Below are 12,337 nucleotides of genomic sequence, written 5' to 3' on the forward strand. Positions count from 1 at the left end.
TACATACATACACACACACACGTGTGTGTAAAAAAAAGACAATAGTATATATTTTGGTTATTAAAACAAATGTTCTCATCTATTTTGTCATCAAACTAGTAAACGCACCTTTGATTTCTCTGAAGTGTCCTCCTTGGCTTGAGTTCACAGGACCATGTAAACAAAGTCGGCACGCTTCCCTGTTTCAGTCTACGTAAACCCGTGAGTGAAAGTTCAATGCAGTCCTGAGTAAAATGCTTGGAGCATACTCTCGTGTTGTCTGTAATCTTATGAGAGAACCACTTAATTAGTTTTATAACTGCCACCCAAAACGTGTGTAACTTGGAAAGATAGCATTAGCTAGGCTAACTAAAGTTATTTCTGCTTTAACTTACCTGAAAATGAGGTCCAATATCCCTTCTTATTTTCACAACCCACTCACGACAGGCTTTTGGGTCACCCGGAAAGCGATGAAAGGATATATTTTTATCACTTAATTTCCGTTGATAGGACGAACAGTCTGGTACACAACAATAAGCCATCGCAATCGAAACTCTGCTGTGAAATCAGCGTATTACTGCGATTATGCAGATAACCTGATTAGGTACTTCCTTGAACAGTTCAGGACCTTGTATGGGGTTGAGGAGATGGTCTACAATGTCCACTCTCTGTGTCATCTGGCAGATGATGTGAGAAGGTTTGGTCCCTTAGACTGTGTGTCTGCATTTTGTTTTGAAAACTTCCTGGGCCACCTTAAAAGAAAGGTCAGAAAGCCACAACACATTCTCCAGCAAATAGCTTGTGTTGTAGAGAGGCACTCTACACAAAACAAGTCTACTTACCAGCCAGATAAACCCAAACTCAGTGGAAAGCACTCGAATGGACCAACAGTGCCAGATGGTGGTGCATCAAGGCTGCAGTACAAAAGGGTCACACTTGAAAATGCAAAAAGAAAATGTAGGATGGGAGACAACTGCGTGAGGATGATTGATGGACAACTTGGCTTGGTTGAGAACTTCTTGTTTGATACCACCACAGATTAAACTTTCATTCTGCTTAGAAGGTTTCTGGATCTGGCCCCACTGTACACAGAGCCAATTCATTCACCAGACATTGGGATCTTCACAGCTTGTGAGCTTGCTGCAGAGGTCCAACTATACAAGCTCTCTGATATTAAGGCAAAATATGTTTTGCTTCCACTTGGATTGGGATGGGCAGCAACCCCATTGCTGCATTTATATTAGAGCTTGTAGTCAACTTTAAGTGTATCCAAATAAAAATCAACAAGTTCATATAACTTGTTGAGTGGCCTCTAGGTGGGGAGTGGCCTCTAGGTGGTGCTTTTAAGGGCAGCCGCATGAATTTTGAGCTGCTCAGAACATACCTTTTTTTAGATTTTTAAACAATATTAACTTAACAAAGTCTAGAAATGCACGAACAGATCACCTTATAGTGTGATTCTATTTCTAAACTGGGCATCAGGACATTTGGATGGAATTACTCTGAGGAGATATTTGATGGATTCTAGGAAAATTGCGGCCTACTCGACTACAACTGGATGGACGAAAATTCTCCACTGCAACCTTTCAAGTAACTGTCTCTGTCTTTCTCCAAGTTAATAATGACACAACTCGGTTTTAAGTACAATTTAAATCCTCTAATAAGTTTGAAAAGATATTCATCCCCTTTGGCTCCTGAAGTTAAAACCATCTTGCAGCAAACTGGGATTCTACGACTTAGATCTTGCCCAAGGGGTAAGAAAGCTGGGAAAAATTACCTTCGCACAATATCTACAATTGTTGGAAATCGTCCTTCTTTCTGTGGGACTACAGTGGATGTTAAGAGCAAGCTGACTGAGTTAAGTCTGTTTACTTCTTCTGACTGTTGCTACCATCCTAAGAACCTAATTTACATTAAGACAAACCAACATAAGTTAAGGCCAATCATGCCTGGTTTTCTACTTTCCAATGTGCGCTCCTTACGCTACAAGTGCGATGAACTGTACAGTATGGCTGTGACTAATAACTCAGCAGCTATTGCTGTATCCGAGACCTGGCTAAATGCTGATATTCCAGACTCAACTGTAACTCTGCCTGGATATACAATACATCGGCGGGATCGTGAGGGCTGTGGGGGAGGAGGAGTCGCTTTATATGTAGATGAAAACATCACTCAGATTCGACTGACTCACCTAGAAGACGACAAATATGAAGCATTGTGGGTCTGGTTACGTCCCAGTCGTCTCCCTCAAGGGTTAAGTTGTATTATCGCAGCTGTGCTGTATTTTCCTCCACAATCTTCAACAACAGCACAACCTGACACACTAATCACTCAGTACCTGGATTGCTGCCTTAGGAATATTGAATGCAATTACCAACAGGCCGCAATTGTCATACTCGGTGATACAAATAAGTACAAGTCTGAAACCATCTGTAGCAGACATGGTCTGAAACAAATAGTGGCTGGAGCAACAAGGAAGACCAGTCAATTAGACTCAATCTTTACTAACATTTCCTCCATGTATGAGTCGCCAGAGCATTTGCCTCCTGTTGGCTCCTCTGACCATGAGACTATCCTGCTAAATGCTGGAAACTGGCCCACCAAGCCTGTCAAGCACATTTTTTGTAGAAAACGTACTTCTGAAACAAATAGGCAATTGGGCCTTCTCATGAATACTTCTGATTTTTCTCACATTCATGAGGTTACGGACCCCGAGGCTAAGGTTAGTGCCTTCACTTCTATGATCAAGTCTATCTTAGACAAAACAATTCCATTTAAGAAAGTTTCTATTACAAATAATGACAAACCTTGGATGACCATACAAATCAAAGATCTGATAAAAGAAAGACAGCGTGCCTTTTGTTCTGGCAATAAACCATCCTACAGTAAACTAAAAACAATTATTGCCAAAAAAATTAAGAATGCAAAGAAACAATATTATAAACATGAGGTCGAGAAACTGCAAAACACCAAGCCTAAACAATGGTTTAAGTCTGTGAAGGCTTTAATGGGGATGGAAGAAGATAAGAGTGACGTGGTGTCTCAGGATCATAAGATCATGCAATGTGAATGTGATCACCTGGCAAAGCACTTTGCTTCTGTGTGGGATTATGCAAGTCATATTTCTCCGTCTGAGGAAGAGGTTGCCTGCAAGTTATCCAGTTGTAGTATTCCTCTTTTGAGTATTGGACAAGTTAAGGTCAGACTCCGCAAAGTGAAGGCAGCAAAGACTGCTGGTCCTGACGACATTCCTCCTTGGATATTAAAGACCTTTCACGAGGAACTGGCACCGGTGCTATGTGATATTTTTAACACGTGCATGCAAAATAATAATTTCCCAAAACAATGGAAGGAGGCTGTGGTCAAGGCTGTTCAGAAAAAACAAAGCCTAGTTTTCCAGTAGACTATCGGCAGATTTCATTACTCAGCTGTGTTGGAAAAGTGTATGAAGGAATCCTCAGAGATGCCATTCTGGAGGATACAGTTGCTAAAATTCAACCATCACAACATGGCTTCATGGCGAACAGATCAACTGATACTGCTCTGATTCAAATTTTGCAATCCTGGCATGATGCTCTTAACACCAATCCTAAATTGGACATCCATGCTGTTTTTGTTGATTTTACTCGAGCTTTTGACACAATTGATCATTGTCAACTGCTCTATGCTTTAGCTGACATGAATGTGAGACGACCGCTCTGGCTCAGTGTAAGGAGCTACCTGAGTAATAGAGAGCAAAAGGTGAAGTGGGGCTCCTGTGTGTCTAACTCTTATCCAATTGCAGCTGGTGTTCCTCAGGGGGGTCTTCTATCGCCTCTGCTTTTTGTCATAAACAGCTTGGATTCCTTTCTGTCTCCGTCAGTAATTCTGGTAAAATATGCTGATGATTTAACAATTACTGAATTTTTAATGGGATCCCTACCAGGATTAACTCAGAGAGCCTTGGATTCAGTGGCGGATTGGGGACAGGATTTTTCATTGGCAATGAATAGAGGTAAGACTGTGGACATGGTCATAAGCGCCAGGAAAGATGAAAACATTCCCTGCCCTTCCTCTCCCGTAATTTCAGGACATGCAATTGGCAGAGTTTCCACTTTTAAACTGCTTGGAGTCCAAATTTCTTCGGATCTGTCGTGGAATGCCCACATTAAGTACATGATTTCGAAGGTACGTCCTAGAATACACTATCTCTGTGTTGCTAAAAATGCGGGTCTCCCTTGTGATGTTTTAATGAAAGTGTATCTAACATTTATACGGCCAGTCCTTGAGTACGCTAGCCCAGTATGGGGTGGACTACCTAAAGGTCTCTCTGATGAGCTGGAGAGGGTCCAAAAACATTGCTGTCGGATAATAGGTGTTCCAACTTCTACTGTCCCATCACTGAGTGAGAGGCGCGACAAGGCCACTATACGTACTTTTACAAAACTGCTCAAAGACAGTTCATCACCATTGCATTGTTTCTTGTCTGTGGCTCCAAGACCTACTTACCTACTACGGCAGCATAGGGAGTTTGTTGTGCCCAGGAGTAAATCAAAAAGACATTAACTTTCTTTTATTCCACATGCTCTTAAACTGTTTTATAAATAATTTACAGTTTGTTTGTTTTTTGCGTGATGCCTGATGTATTCCAGGTTTTTTTGTGTATCTGTTTTTACTCTACCTGGTTGTTTTATTTATTATTATTTATTTATTTAATTTATTTCAATTAGGTAAGGTTGTTTTGAGTATGTGTTCTGTTTGATACATTTCAGGGGTTTGTCCTTCAATATCCTGCCTTGTCAAACTTTAAATAAAAACTAACTATCTCTGCCTGCTTGTTTTTTATCCTTTTTTTGTTGTTTGCGTTTGTGAATTTGTGCTACATGAAATCATTCAGTTCTACTGCACATTGGACCTCAAGTGATTCTGTCAAAAAAAATTATACAAAAATCTTCAATTCAAAGAGACACCTAATTGACAATAATGTACACAGATTCTACATAATTGTACATAAATCACACAAGATGGCAAACTACGCTGGTTTAAAAAAAAGTTAGTATTTAACATAAGTAATTCAGCTTTTTCACCTTTGTATTTGTAATAGAATATTAACAATTCTAATTAATGCTGTATTATCTTTTCTTTAATGCATAAGATGAACTCACCATTTTTCCATGTTGTGGATTTCTTGGGACGCGGAGAGGTGGAAGTTGTAAGCAGTAGGTGGATGGCTGCTGAGGATGCTTGCTATTGGCCTCCTTATAAATTTCCCAATTATATAAAAAGAGCTCAGCTGCAACATGAAAAACCAGGGGCTGACTGGGAAACATACAAAGTGCGCTCACTCTACAAAACAAGTAAGTAGTTTAGAAAATGTTGCATTTGAGGTGTATTCACTGATGCATAACATTAAAAAAAAAAATTTGATTTTTTTTTTTTGCTTTAACCCCTGATTACAGTAAACTAATTTCCAGTCAACAGTGATTTGATTATGTTATGGTTGGCTAAAATCCATGCATAGTAAGAAATAAGTATTAATGCCCCTGATTTTTGCATACTGTCCGTAGCCAGTTCTAAAAGCAAATAGAGGTCTGCATTAATCAGTTTGTAAAAATATCACAAAACAAAATGCACACAAACATGTCCCTGTTCTTAATATACAATCATTGATGAACAAATTTGATTTTAATGAAGAAGAAAAAAAAACTACATGAGGGTAGATTAGAACCCGCAACCTTTGACATGGTTTGCAAAGACGCTACCACCAGACCACTGGGGAGTTCTTATGTTTACAGCAGATCTATGTATTTATTCACTAATGTGAAGAATCTCAGGATTAATAATATATTTAATGCAAATGAATGCACATATTGTTTGCAAATAGTCCCAAAATGATTATTTCCCAACTAGAATTAGACCCAGAAATTCGTTCACTGTTCTGTTTCTTTATGCTTTATAAAAACTAAAAATGGTTCCCCCAATGTTCAAGACATGGTTACGGCCTGTGATATACATATATATTAGTTCAACATTATGAAATTGTAAGTGCACTGTCAATGCATGCTACTTTTCACCTACATTAATTAATAAAGTTTGTAAATACGCCTAAATCACCACAGATGCTGTGGATGGCTTTTGTTGATAGCTCTATTTACACGCATATCAGAACGACTGCAAATGTGCAATAAACGCTGTTCAATTGGCCAAACAATTAGTAAATTTTAATTAAGTGACTTACATTTATTGTCCCGCGAAAATAGTTCCACATAACACCACAGCAGAACACTTGCACATGTGCGTTTCCGAACATTACAGTGAGGTATTGCGTTGCTGAAATTGGGAGTAGCATCTGCCTGCACAACCGGAGGCTGCATTTTCAGGAACGCAGTCCTAGGACCGCATTTCTAGGACCCTAGGTTTTATTGACAACGCCACCTATCGAATTAGAGGACCAGCAAAGATGGATGACGATTAGATTGTGAGTATCACATGTGAATCAGTTTTTATTTTAACATTAAAAACAATCGTGATGCATTTCATTGGAAAGTAGCAAAACGTAGCAAAAGTGATCGTGATTTGCTAAATTGTCTTCAATGCATAGCTATTATACGTAGGCTATATTAGATAGTGCAGTAAATTAATTGTTAGCACATTTGTTTAACTAAACTTGCATGAAAGCTTGTGTTGACTTAGTGACAGCACAATTATATTAAGACAACTGTATTACGTTCGTTGTGTAAGCTTGTTAGTTACTCGTTGTTTTTTTTCTTCATTTTAAGTAAGTTAAAATAATCATAATGTTTTAGCTGTCACATGCTCACAGTCAGCCTCACAATACATGACATGTTATGAGTACGTCTCTTCATTTTGGCATGGTTTTATAATGTTGATTGAGACATATGACGTTTTTATAGTCAGGCATAACAGAGGCCATCATAATAATTGACGGTTAAAATACCACGTGTTAGATTGTGTCATGTGTTGTGTACTGTACTCTATATGAAGTGCTTTCAAGGACACAGCTCAGGGCAGGCAGAAGTATAACAAAAGATGAATTAATTGGTCAAGTCCTAGACTTAGCCCTAATTTATGTCTATTTATTTATATAAAATTAACTTGTTGAAAAGTGGGGAGAGCAGTTGGTAGGTAGAGATGCTGCATACATCACAATGTGTGCTTTAAATATTTAAAGGACAGGAAAAGTCATATTATTGTAGAAATAACATGTTATTTCTATTCAGATTTCTTGCATCTCTCTCTATTTTTTTTTTCTCGGTTCAGATGCGCTTTATTGACATGAATGTTTCAAGAACCTGTTCACCCAAATCTTTGAACAGTATGCAATAACAGTAATATGAACATTATTTGGTATGAAGATTGATATAATTTTGTATTGTATATAATGTGTGTGCTCTGTGGTGACTAAGATCTTTACAATTTGAATTTAAAAATTAGAGAGTTGAACAAGTTCAACTCAATGTTCCTTATTTGATTAACTTCTCTATCGTTCTCTCTCTTAGGAGTCAGTGCAGACGTTGTCCATGAAGTTCTTCCTATGTGGTTCACGTCATGAACAAATTTGTTTTTGTGTGTGTTCAAATTCAACTTTTGCAATATATTATTTTATAAAATATACACAATCTTAAATCTACCCCAGAGTCATCCTTGTGTATTCCCTCTGTACTTGAAAATGTGATTGACTGAAAAGGCTATAGCATTCCTTGTTTATTTTACTTGATGAGTTATTAAATTATGCAACTTGGACCAAATAATTACTCAACATTCCTAGAAACCAGATTTAATTGCAATAAAGAAAGCAGTATATTTGGGTGTAATAAACCTTTAAAAACCAAAAAAAAAAAAAAAAAAAAAAAAAAAAGAAAAAAGATCTCCAAACTAGGGTCCTGGAAATGCGTTCCTGGGATTGCGGTTCTCCGATTCGGTAGGTGGCGCTGTCACAAAAAAACAGGGTCCTAGAAAAGCGGTCCTGAAAGTGCAGCCTCCGCTATTGCAGACGGATAATGTTGGAAATTGGTGACGATGATTCAATGAGTCACTCATTAGACAGCGCCACCTTTTGGAGATTTTTTTTTATTTATAACGTCATATTTCTATAGCATAAACATTTTATGAAATTGTAAGAAAAGATGTGCATTGTAAATGCTTGCCACTTTTCAACTGCATTAATCAGTTTGTAAATATGCCTAAATCACCTCAGATGCTGTAGATGGCTTTTGTTGATAGCTAATTTTACAGATTGTTTTATTATTTGAACTAAATTTATTGATAAATGTAAAAACAAAAAATGAAAAAAAGAGACAGATTTAATACGATTATGAAAAATGTGCCTTTGAAAAAAAAAATTATGCAATGTTTTAGGTCTAAAACATTATTTGTTTATACAACAATGATCTCTTACATTTTAAAAGATCAAAGTATTTGATTTCTCATGTTATGTCCCTTTTACAGTCATTTTTTTTACTCTTATGTCATTCCAAACCCATACGTTTATTCATCTTCTACATGAATAAAGTTATATTTAACTCTTCCCTGATATTTTTGACAATCCATTGAAAGTCTATATAAACAGCATTTTAAAGAAAGAAGTACATTAAAACTTGAAAAGTAAACCAAATGAATTAGAATGTAAACCAGGGCTTCCAAAGTCACACATTCATTGCATATTGCTCACATTGATCTGAATGCATAGAGCAAAACAAAATATGTTTGATTCAAATTGAAATGTGAAAGCTTGATTTGCATGAACCAGAAAGGTTAATAATCAGAGTTTATGTCAATAAAACTAAAATGATGCTAGATTTAAATCTGTTGTTTATATAAAGCATTTGTGTATATTATTTAGAAGTCAATGAATCCACAGACAGCTGTTTACTGTAATGCATCAATCATAGATGTGTTGTTTGAACATTGTGACCATTTGTTGAAAGTCTAACAAACTTAGGTAAAAGCTTTTAATATTTAGTTTCACCATGTGTATCTAACGGTACCTTAAGAAGTTTTAATTTTTAGAAATATGCTGACATATGTTCAGTTCACATTTCACCGTCATTAAACTGTGTGTATATTTCTTGTTCTGTAGCAGATTATGAGAAAGCAAGACAGAAGGCTAAAAAGGCAGAGACATCCTCCTGTCTCAACTCAGAAAATGACAGTGTAACCCTGGTTATTTTCTGCCTTATGCTCTCTTCTCACGACTCCCCACTGTTCATGTTATCGCGAGATTTGTCCAAATATCGCGAGATTGGATACAGAAGCAGCGTCATTTCCCTTTAAATATGGCGGCGCGCTGTTGGTTTGTGTGTGTGTGGGAGTCGATGTGTTGAGCTGCTGCAGATGCCTCCATTTCATGTTGAGATTGATGTGAGTGATTTAATGAGACTGGAACTGGTGAGTGTCATTTGTTTGTATCATACGGCGCTAAAATACTACTGCTCTTGTGTGTGGCATATGAATTTATTAGCCGGCGCTGGCGCTGGCTGTATTTATTTATTATTGAATCAGATTTCGTATGTGTTTATAGATATATATGATCATGTGCTTGATTGTATCGAATTTATATGAATAATGCACTAATATTTGATGGCATTTATAGCAATATTGATGTTGATGATTATGAGATGGTTTCCTATTTAATGCTGAGATTTTATGATGATGATGATTAGTTATAGAGTACTCTTGTTGCTATATGCAGGATAAAGTTGAATCATGTACCTGACGATGATGATGAATATGATGACGATGATGATGAATATGATGACGATGATGATATGATTATATGATGACATTATGATCTTATATGGTTGTTATTTATTTGTAAAACTTAACCAGTGTTACTCGTTGCTTGGCCCTGTTTATACAGGCCAGGTTCCTGTATGGATGGCGAGCTACTAGGCCCTGAACCGAAGATTAAGAGTGCAAGCATCTGCCGGTGTGGTAGGAGGCGTTGCAGCTGCTCCCCTCACACACCCCCACACACCATTATACACTTTCATTTATTTTTTCACATTCATTTTATTTTACGGACGGATTATTTTCATGAACATTCCTGATTGTCGGACTCTGCCCATTGTGTGGGTTGTGCGTGGATGTTTGCTGCATTTAAGCACTCGAATTGTGCGTATGAACTGAACTGAGAACACGTAGATCTGTTTATTAACTATTATGAACTCAATACTATCTTTGTGTATATGTAAATAGTGTAATTGTCTGTCAACTTATGTCACTGTAATATATTACACCTTTGGGTACCGCAATCTTGTGTCTGTGGTTCATTAAGCACAACCTTTTCCTCCCTGAGCTGAATTTGGTTCTTCTGATACTGGTCCACTATTTAAATCTTCTATTGCAGTATTTATACATGTTACATTTGGCGAGCCAGCCAGGAGGAATTGGGGTGTTTAATGTACATTGAGTGTTAATTTCAGTTCAGAGAAAAATCATGGATGTGTTTTTGAAATGTGGTATCAAATTACCAAATGCTGTGCTGGTGGAAGGCATAACAGAACTGGGAAGTGATGAAGTCATTGAGTTTTTAAACCAATATGGTTCAATTAGTAAGACTGAAACTATCTCTGAAAAAGAATCTGAGTTTAATGGTGCAGTTATTGTTGAGTTTACTAGTGGTACTGCTTTGGATGTGCTGCGTCCCACTTTACCTCACACATTTGTCTCTGCTAAAAAGACATATACATGTTGCATTTTAGAATTATCCACTGTTTGTACTGAGCATTTCGCTAAAGCTAAAACCATATCATATTTGTCTGAATTGCAGAATTTAGCCAAATTAACTGGGGTGGATTACAAAGAAATGCTTAAAACAACGATGACTCAGATTGGACTTTCGGTTCCCGAGCTCCGTTCTGCGACTCATGTGAAAGAGCTACCCATCATCGAGTCTGCAGTGCCACCAGAGCCATCGGTGAGGCCATCAATTCAGTTCCCATCAGCCACTGATTCTTCCAGGTCAGCCACAGAGCCACCCAATGATCCGTCTGATCCTGTGCGGCCAAAGTTCAGGCCATCAGTTTCCAGCATCGATGTCCATCCACCTGAGGTCCAGCGCTATGTAGTGGAACACATTGTAAAGAATGAAGAGAATGCAGTACATCACCAACGGCTCAGGGTATTTTCAGGTCGGCTTCCCAGACCTGCGCACGAGGCTGACTATGACACCTGGCGGTCAGGGGTGGAATTGCTGTTGAAAGATCCATCTGTGTCTGATCTCCATCGCTCTAGGAGGATAGTAGAGAGCCTCCTTCCGCCAGCAGCAGATCTGGTCAAGCAATTGAGTTCCAGTACATTGCCTGCTGTGTATTTAAGCACTCTTGATTCGGCCTATGCTACTGTGCAAGATGGGGATGAATTATTTGCTAAGTTTATGGACACATTTCAGGATGGTGGTGAGAAACCATCTGCTTACCTCCAACGGCTCCAGGTGGTCCTGAATTCGGCGATGAAAAGAGGAGGGGTCATAGAGTCTGAAGTTAATCGACATTTGTTGAATCAGTTCTGTCGTGGGTGCTGGGACAACTCCCTGATTTCTGAACTTCAGCTAAAGCAAAAGAAGACTTATCCGCCCACTTTTTCTGAGTTGTTGCTGCTCTTGCGAACAGAAGAGGATAGGGAGGCAGCAAAAGCCCTTCGAATGAAGCAACATCTGGGGTCCACACGGCAGAAAGTTGCATCCCATGTCCAGTTTGCTCGTGCTGACAATGGGGATGGAGGAGCAGTCACCTCTTTGATTAACACTACCCAGCAACTAGCACAACAACTAGCTGATGTCCAGCGACAGTTAGCCATGCTTACGGCCAGTCATTCAAAGACCAGCTCTATTTCTAAGACTCCCTCCAACGGCAAATCCCATATCAGAGCCACTAATCAGCAGTTCCGTCGCCCCACACTTACTCAGCCCAAACCTGGTTATTGTTTCCGTTGTGGTGAGGATGGCCACATCCGTCCCCAGTGTGAGAATGAGCCCAATCCTACTCTGGTTGCTCGTAAAAAGAAACAGTTTACCAGCAACCAGCAGAACACATCTAACTTTGCTCATTTAAACTGAGTTCGGTTCCTGTTGTGGGACAGACAGGGGCCAGCGGGGATCAACTCCGTCCCAAGAAAGAGAAGACTGTCACTTGTGCAGAAATGTCACGGTCCAAGATGAAAAATGTACCCATACCATTTCCAAAGGGGCTGGTGGGCTCAAAGTGTGTTGCTGTCATCCAGATGGCTGGACAGAATTATCACTGTCTTTTGGATACTGGCTCGCAGGTCACTACGATTCCAGTCTCTTTCTATAACCAGAGTCTCAGCGATTGTCCTGTGAAGCCACTTTACAACTTACTCCAGGTTGAGGGTGCTG

Source organism: Gobio gobio (assembly GCF_949357685.1).
Source record: "Gobio gobio genome assembly, chromosome: 5".
NCBI lineage: Eukaryota > Metazoa > Chordata > Actinopteri > Cypriniformes > Gobionidae > Gobio > Gobio gobio.